Consider the following 10,090-nt stretch of genomic DNA (forward strand, 5'->3'; position numbering starts at 1 on the left):
AGGAGGGAAAATGTCCTTTCATTTACCAATGTGCTTAGCCAAAAGTGAGAAAGGTCTGAGAAAAGTAAATCCTGAAATCAGTAAAAATGTGAACTTATTGTGTGTGTTAGAGGAAGTTGAAGACAGATAGAATGCACCCATTACTGTGGAATAAAAATGCAATACATTTGCAATGATTGACACAGGCGCACAGATCACAATTATGTCCAATGAATTGGTAAAACGTATCAATGAAGGGTGATCTCCATCGAATCAGATCACAGTGAGGCAGAATGAAGGCCCAGTGCATAACTTTAACAGTGAGAAGGTGGCTATCGTGGGTGTCACTGAGGTTGACATAAAGTTCGGAAAACACAGAATGAAACAGGAAGTGTTGATCACATCTATTTGTGAAATTCCAGCCCTGATTGGAACAGATTGCTTGAAAAGATTGTCTCCTCTCATAGATGGGGTAAATGGGGTACTGTGGTCTTTAACCAAAAAACATTAAGACATAAGAAAATAAAGTCCCAAAACAGCAATGTAAGTGAATGCCATACTTTTGCCAAAACGAAAGATGTAGTGGAGGTGTATCTAAAACATAGCTGTGTGGCTAGTGTCACTGTCATTTTGATGTGTCAGGATAAAATGCAAAGTGAAAAAGAAAAACAATCTGAGCAGATTTATTTGTACCCCAGGAAGAAATGGCAAACTGAAATAGATGAACACACATTGCACTTCTATTTATAAGAGAAGAAATGCCAACATAACACTATTCCTAAAGCAGACACAGAAAAACACATCACCACTCTTGCTGAAATAAACATGGAAGTTGAGCAGCCATGGGTTCACACTGGTATAAATGACCATTCTAAAATGATAAAAGCTACTTTGGCGTTTGAACAGGAAAGAAGTTTTATTAATGAGAAAATACTGCAGAGAATAATAGAGAGGGAGGAAATCCCAAAATTTAGAATTAAAAACCAATATGTCTCTGGGTTGGACAATCCAGACTTTGAAAACCGAATTGCAGGAAGATGCATGCTAAAGATTAATATTGGACAGAAAACCATCTGCCACAATGTGTGGATAGTGAGTGGAACACAAAATGATTTTTACATGGGCAATGATATCATGCACAGAATGTGTATGGTGTTAGATTTCCTTAACCAAAAAATATGGTCCCGTCTAGGCGGGCCCGCACCCAAATTTGAAGACAAGAGAAAGGCTTATCATTGTGCACAGTTGGCGCCATGTGTAATTGAATTACAGGTGAAGAAGGATATCACTATCACTGCATTCACCAAGCAGGTTGATATCACATTAAAGTGCAAGAATGGTCACCAAATGAAATATTCTGATGCATTTGTGTACTTGAATGAATCCATGAAGCAGCAGGGCCTGGATTATGAATATACCCCATTGGTAGATGTTGGGGAAGGGTCCGTCAAAATTATGGTGAATAATAAAGGATGTCAGGATATTCACTTAGAAGAGAATTCTTTATTAGGGATGGGCATACAAAAATCACATTATACTGCAGACTTCAATAACATGGTGATAGCAAATATCCCTGAGAGATATGTAGATACACAGGGTGTGTTGCCAGAGTATCTGGATTCTCAACCCAAAGGGATCTTTAAAATTCAAACCCTTATGATTCAAATTAGACAGTGTGCTGTCACCAAGAGAATTGTATAGTATTTGATTTAAATGAAAATGAAACAGAAAATCAGCACATTGAAGTGGAAACTGATATGCTAAAATATTTAAAAGTGGCAGCTTTGCAAAGAGATACAGACACACAGTTAGAAGAGAGCACAGAGGTTCCTCCACTGGAGGATTTCCCAGATTTTCCAAAGATATTAGAGTTGAAGATCCTGTTAGCAGATGCATGTGATAGCGAAGAGGATAAGAATGAATTGAGAAAAATATTTATGGAGTTTAAAGACGTTTTTGCCAAAGATGCATATTATTGCAGCCTAACTAATTTACATGTTGCACATTACCAGAGGGGTGTGGTAGAAATCCAGAATTTGTGCACCAATATCGATTGCCACTGGCATGCTTAGAGTCATTGCCAGAGATAATGAAAAACTTGGAGTCTAGGGGAATTATCAGGCCCATTCATCGTACCTCCAACACTCCTATTTTGGATGTATTAACGCCAAATGGTCAATGGTGTCTGTGTGCAGACCTGAGGGAGTTAAATAAAAAGAGTCCCAGTGTCTGGATGGCTTCTGCCATTCATTGATCAAGGCCTTTCTCAGGTGCATGGGTCAAAAGTATTTACCACATTAGATCTCACATGTGGATATTGGTGTGTGCCATTGGCAGAGGATATTCAGAATTTATTTTCATTTCCATTTGATAAAAGACAATACGCATGGGCTAGAACAACATTCGGGTATGTCAATAGTTGGAGCGGATTTGGCATATTTTTGAGTACGGCTATGCCTGATGCAGCGGAAAGAGCAACTTTAGTTTATGTGAATGAAAACTTGAAAAGCCATTTTGATGAAATTAGACATGTACTTGGTCAATTGCAAAAGACGGGTGCCAAAGTATCTTTGCAGAAAGCCCAATTGTGCAAGAAAAAGGTGAATTTCCTAGGCCATGAGGTAACTGAACGTGGGCTAAATCCACAAAAGAAAAAGGTGGAGGCCATACAGAGATTGAAAGATCCTAGAACTATGAAAAGTTTCAAAGGTTTATCAGGAATGACAGGATATAACAGGAAATGTATTGAAAATGATGCTGAAATTACTCAACCATTGTTGAACTATTAAAGCTGAATACACTCTGTCTCCTAAAGGCACTGTATCTAGCGTATCCCGTACAAAACAGAGATTTCTTTATAGAAATAGCTTTCACTGAACATTGTATGTCAGCAGTGTTATCTCAAAAACATGATTTGAACCACAAAACCATTGCTTATGCAAGTAGGTATATTCCCAGGTTGAGATCAAATTCAGTGAATGCGAAAAGGACCTTTTGACCACTGTGTGGACGTTGCAGCATTTTTGCCCCATTGTTCAAGGGGAAAAGGTAATTGAATTGTTGAGACAAATCATCAACCATTGCAGTTTGATAGAGTAGAAGGGTTAGGTCAGGCAATTTAGCAAAGTCCAGAATTACCTCATGGAAATTGGCATTGCAAGTTCTTTCCTGTAGAAGTGAGCTATGACCAAAATAAAAAGAGCCCAATTGCTCAATGATTAGCAGATTTACAAGACCGTGCAGATGAATGTGTATCAAATGAAATAGAAGTAGAATCAGGTTTGCAGGAGTTTGAAAAATCACCACACAAACCTTTTGATGAAAAGACATGCAAGAATTTACCAACTGTATATGTTGATGGATGTACTTTTCAAATTGAAAATGACAGTAGTAAACAGTTGGTATCAGGAATAGGAAATGTCTGGTTGAAATGTGAAGACATTCCTAGTATAGGGATGAGAATTGGGGCTAGGAGTAGTAAGGTAGCGGAGTTAACAGCCATTTATTAAGCAATTACTACTGCAGTTGATAATGAATATAGTGAAATTGTGCTGGTGACTGATTCTGATTATGCACAAAATAGGTTTGTAGAATATTGGCCTGGCTGGAAAACAAGAGGCATGCTTACATATAATAAAAAGCCCTTCAGGCATGGGCAAATGATACAGGCTATAGACAAATTAGTGTCAGAGCATAAAAACCCCAGGAGAATATAAGGAGGGAAATGATAAAGCAGACCACTTAGCCAAGATTGGGGCTGTTATGGGAGAGTTGTTACCCATTGAACACTTAATTGGTGAAATACAAATAGATGCAGTTACACGCTCTAAGACTCCAAAAGAGGTAGAACAACCAGTAGTGCAATGGAGTTATGATACATCAGATCAAGATCTGATTAAAGCACAAAAAAGATGATCCAATATTGGGGATCGATTATAATCATTTGATGGAAACCGAACAAAATCCTTTAGCTGAAAATGATTGTACAGGAAAAGAGGAGTTGAGGGTGTTATTAAAGAATAAAGAATGAATTAGACTACAGGATGGACCTATGATCAGGGATTCCATAACCGGACAGATACAGTGGGTGGTATCCCTTTCATTCAGAGGGCTAATGCTCCACCATGCACATAATGCAATAACTGCAGGACACAGAGGTTCACAAAAGACGTTAGAGATACTGAAATATTATGCTTACTGGCCACATATGTCCCAAGATGTGGAATTATATACTAGGGGGTGACTGGTATGTGCCCAATTTAAACCCGCTTCACCAATGCATAGAGCTCCACTGATGAAAAGAGGCTTAACCCTTCCATGGTCAAATTTGCAAATTGACTATGTAGGGCCTGTAAAATAGGTCGAGTAGGGGGAACCGTTATCGTTTGACCGTGGTTTGTTTGATGTCGAAATGGGTAGAGTGTATTCCTGCACCAGATTGTAGTGCGCAAACCGCAGCTACTTTACTGGTAAATCATACATTTTCAAGATTTGGATTACCACAAAGAATAGAGTCAAACAGAGGAAGTAATTTCACAAGCACCTTGACGAGTAAGGTGTGGCAGATATTGGGGGTAAAAAGGAAACTGCATATTGCGTACAGGCCCGCCTCTTCTGGGAATGTTGAACGTTGCAATAGGTCTGTTGTGGAGATATTAAAGAAGTTTGTAGCGGAGGCAGGTTCCAGCTGGGATTTATGATTACCTTGGGTTTTGATGGCAATCAGATCGACTCCTGCCAAAGCAACAGGTATTAGCCCTCATGAGGTGTTGACAGGTTGGAAGATGGTACTGCCACAACATTTATTACACAGGACCCATGAGCAGACACTTGTGAGTGCATCTACAGTTCATGAATATGTGGAAGAACTGAGGAAGCATTTACAACAGGCATTTGCATTTGTGCAGCAAAATTTGAAAAGAGCTGCTGACAGTGCAAAGTCATATTATGATAGAAAAACGTCTGTGAAAGAGTATAAAGTAAGGAGTCAGGTATATACATTTAATTTTGGAAAAGGTAAAAATAAAAATTCAAAATTTCTTGCAGCCTGGCAAGGGCCATTTGAAATTGTGGATAAGGTGTCCCCAGTAGTTAACAAAATATTAAAGACAGAGGGTGAAATGGTGACAGAGCAATTTGTTCATGTGAACCAAATCAAGTGCTGTCACCCCAAACATGAAATCAGGAGGCTTGAGCAAGTAGAAACAGCTTAAGTACCCTGAAGACATAGAAAGGAGGACACAGTGGCTGTCCTCATAGTATCCTACGCAATAAAAATAAAAATAAATGTAATGCTTATTGTACAGATAAATGCAGTTAAAAATGCCACGTTCAAGAAAGGTGCAGTAATAAAAATTGATATAAGGTGGATTTGCTATGGTATAATGTGCAAAAATCATTTACTGGTTTGATGTATGATGTTGTCATATGTATATTATTGTTTTCTCTTTAACGTGTGCTTGGTTGCAGGTATCAGAAGACTCGATCAGAATATTTTGGAGTACATTTTGTTTTTGTGTGGTAGAAATGGCAAAATTGGTATTGTGCTATGTACTTAATCTGTCTCTTTTCTATTTAATTTAGACAACATTAATTGATCTTGATTGGGGTCAGAGGTCACAGGACCAGAGGACACTAGAGATGATGGAGTCCTGGAGTCTACGGAATGAAGCTCAAGTAAAGCCTCCGGACTTAAGTATGGAGGTGAAGACAAAGTGACTGCGATGCCTAAAGAGATGATTCCTATGGAAAAGCATCCAAGAGTGCCAGAAAGAAAGAATTTCACCGAATGAACCAGATGATGAAAAATTGACGATTAGGACATCTCGGAATGCAGTCATAAAGATGATAAACGTCATTAGTGGAACAGTAGTGAATTGAACTTAATTGTACAGCGTTCCTCATGAAGATTTTATGGGGCTGAAAAGAAGTGTGGTGGAGAATCACATGTTTGTTATTTTAATTATTTGTTTTAGTTAGTTATATTAATCATTTATTTTATTTATTTAATGCATTTTATTATTTTTGTTATCATATGTGAAATGATGATGGCGGACACTTCGGTTACATCCTCATACACATGCACATGTGTATGAGGATTTATGGACCCTTTTGGGATATGTTTTACTGTTATAATGATTAAGCAGTGGTTTATTATGAAATATTTCAATGTTCATTTTATTAAGTTGCTATTATTTCAATTGTGATTCATATGATGGAAAGAAATAAGAACAATTTGGGTTTCCTCCAATTGTGGATTTGGGTAGCCAGAATTGTTGGAAAAGGAGGGTATATGTAAGGACATGTAGGGCATTTTTATTACATGTATAGCATTTTACCAAAATATAATGACATTAATTTTTAATTGCCAGCAGGTAGTGGTATTTTGCCAGTATAACATAGCATTGTTGGTAGTATGCAAAGTACAGGATTTACAACACAGCCAAGCCCAACTTGAAACTGCAGATAATGAAATGCATAAATGCATGCATGGAAACTCTTAGTGCTGCCAGGTCAAATAATGAAGTGCACAATTTTTTTCTTTTTGGATGCCTCATACATGGAGACTACATTAAGTTATACAACTGACTAACATAATTAACACTGCTAAAATACTAATTCTAACTTCTCTAACATCATAATGCAGTCTCATATGCAAAATGATGTGAAAATCCATGTTTTAGTGGCACTACTGATACTCATTTTTAATGCACACTGGCATGTTTTTTTTAGCTTGTGGAGAGCAGAAAGAATGCTGCAGCAGGAAGCCAAAATGAAACAGTAATTCTGGTCTGAAACTTCATCGTTATGAATATGAAGGATGGCACAGAACACATTAATTTTAACCTGATTGGGAGGAAGTGTCGGCAGGCAAGACACGTCAGCAAGGGAGTGGATGAGAGCTCTCTTGGGACAAGAAATGCGAAGAGGTGTTAGTACAGGCTGGGCTGAGAAGACTGACACAGTTCCAAGGGGTCAGAGCGCTGGCTGTCAGAGGTATCTTGCTGGTGATCCCCACACAAGATTACAGAAGCAGTTTGCACTGACACTGGGCTTGCATTTGCGAATACAGCAAGGTCGTGCTGGGAACGTCAAAGAAATACTAATCTTGGTAAGATATGTGCCAAGTGAAGACCATTTTCGTCATGTTCAAAATGTGGGAACATTAACTCATGTTTCAAAAGAACTGCTTGTTCTGTTTTGTTTTGTTTTTTTTGTATTCCAGAAGACGATGTAATTAACCCATGGTGAGACTTTATGACATGTAAATAAGATTCAATATAATAAATATATCTGAAAACAAATGTGATTTTGTGTCATTTATGCATCTGTGAATGTATTTACATCAGTAATGTATACAGGGGAGGCTCATATCAGTGCAGTAGTGTATTTGTCAATTTACCAATGCAGGTAAAATAACAAACCAGAGAAAGCTCAGAGGTCTGTGTATGGTGTGCCTTCTTTACATACTGATGGGAAGGTGTCTGAATGGACATATAGATGACTGGATGTCCATATGCCAGTAATGCCTAACGGCGCATAGGTTACTGGATGTCCATAAGCCAGTGACACTAGCCACAAACTGCCGGTGGCGCTCTGAATAAAATCATTGGGTCTTTCTGAAGTGCATAGGTCTGAAGCTCTCTACAGACATACAGACAACTAAGAGGTATTATAATAGAAAGGTAAGTTTTGTTTTATGATGGGGTTATAGTGTAAAGAAGAAAACCATGCTCACCACTATACCACAGAAATAATTACCACAAAACAAAATACCACTAAAATTACCACCAATATAAGCTAACAATGTATGGCCAAACCCAATCTAAATGCTGTTACGCTCACCTGGCTCCCACAGGGGCGTTGGTCTGATCCGGACGGCTGTGGTCTCCACCAATGTGATGCGTAGTGCAGAGATGACTGACTGGACTGGCCCTCCTAATCTTGTCTGCTTGACCCGTAGAAGTATTATCTTGCAAGTGGAGAGATGGATTTAGCCACCCGTGGATTCAAGTGATGGCACCCCCCACAGTCCTCCCAACTAATCACCTCCAAAGTGCCCTCTCAGCAATCTCACCTTATATTCTTGAAAGATGAGCTCTCCATCCTGCATGGATTGCAGGGGCACGTTAATGCCAGTTACTTCACTGGTTTGAAGGCGTGGGAGATTTCCGGAGAGTATTGACTCTGAGGTTCCTGGCAAGGTCCAGCAAGTATCAAGTTCATAGAGTTCAATATGTCTGATGTTTCACTGTTTTCCCCCTTTCCTTCCTTGTCTTGCAGCTGAAATCGTGAGAAGTTGCTCTCGTGGCAGCTTTTGGCGCTCAGGTAAGAGTCTGTATTACCCGACGCTGTCTGGTAAATGTTGCACGTGTTTAACGTGTTGTTTTCTCTCTCTTTACAGGTGCGGCACATGAAGATGTGGAGAGTTATAGAATAATGCTTCCGGTGGTAAATCAGGTAAGTCTATGGTGATAAGAGTTATATTTGTTGGTTTCCTCGGCTCACCTTGTTGTTTTCTTTTGTCCCCCAGGTGCCGGAGTTCGGCGAAGAAATTATGGAGGCAGCGCCGAATCGAAAGATGCTGCGAGGACTGATGAGTATGGTGCAGCGCTGCAGCTGGAGATGCGACATGTACAGAAATGATGTTCTTTCCAGGTCCGGAGGTGAGATGGATCTGGAATCAGGTGAGGAATTCAAAAATAGTTTGTTTCCTAACCTTGCCCTTTTCTTTCCTCTTTGTTTTAGGAGCTCCAGATTCGAGGCGGGTGTGGCAGAAGACTGGATGCAGACTGCAGGCACGGAGAGAGTTACACTGCTGGATGCAGAATAACGCGAAGCGTGTGCTGTTGTTCGGGCGTGGTTTAAATAGCCTCCAATGTAGTTCCAGGTAAGAAGTTCCCTAGAACCACACCCGAGTAAACAATAGTCCCTGTAATAAAAAAGTCCCATCCAGGCCTCACATTGGCTTGGACTCACTAACAGCATGGTCTGCATCAGGTAAGTAAAGTCTATGAGCCAGGTGCCTATGGCGCCAGGACTGATTTCTATGATGAGCCTGGCACCTAAGGCACCAAGACTGAACCCAAGCAGCCTGCAGCCGGGGGTGTTGGGGTTTTAATAAGTATCTGGATGCCTGCTCCCGTAGCTGATGGGCTTGGTCCTGATGTCCGGGGGTAGGCATCATGACAGCACTTCCCCCCCAAGGCCCCTCCTAAAGTTGTTCTTCCCCTTGGCCCTGGTTTGTCTGGGAAGTCCCGATGGAATCTCTTCAACAACCGAGGTGCATGAACGTGGTCACTAGGCTCCCATGACCTTTCTTGTGGTCCGTAGCCCTTCCAATCCATTAAGTAAAAAAGTTTTGATTTAGCCATCTTGGAGTCCAGGATATTTTTTACCTCAAATTCAGGTTCTCCATCTATCAAGATGGGGTCGGGTGGTTTGGTTAATCTTGTTCCTGGTTGAACTGGTTTTAAAAGTGAAACATGAAAACAGGATGAATTTGCATATTAGAGGGTAATTCCGATTTGACGGCCACCGGGTTGATAATGGCCTTAATGGTGTAAGGTCCCAAATTTCTAGGGTTATAAGTCTGAGTTCCCTTCAAAGGTATGTGTTTTGTAGCCAGCCAAACTTGATCCCCAATCTGGTATTGTGGAGTTTCACTTCTATGTTGATCAGTATTTTTCTTATATTTCTCTTTTGCTTGTTTCAAATGTTCTGTTGCCTCCTTAAAGGCTTGTGTAATAGTAGAGTGCAAATGACTAACTACGGGCATTTTTAAGTGCTGAGGCAAATCTAGTTCTGAGGTTCGAGGGTGATGTCCATATATGGTATAAAAGGGGCTTTGTCCGGTTCCTGAATGTACAGAGTTATTGTATGCATACTCGGAAATCCATAAAATATCTTTCCAATTACTTTCGGTCTGGTGTAGCATGCAACGTAGGTACTGTTCAAGGGTCTGCTTGGTCCTCTCCGTCTGACCATCGGTCTGGGGATGGTGACTGGTTGATAACCTCACGTCAATTTGCGCCAATTGACAACATTTCTTCCAAAAATGTGAAATGAATTGACTACCTCGGTCAGAGACCAATACAGAAGGAAATCCGTG

The sequence above is a fragment of the Ambystoma mexicanum genome, chromosome 11 (assembly GCF_040938575.1).
Source record: "Ambystoma mexicanum isolate Mex_15411 chromosome 11, UKY_AmexF1_1, whole genome shotgun sequence".
In the NCBI taxonomy this organism is placed as follows: Eukaryota; Metazoa; Chordata; class Amphibia; order Caudata; family Ambystomatidae; genus Ambystoma; species Ambystoma mexicanum.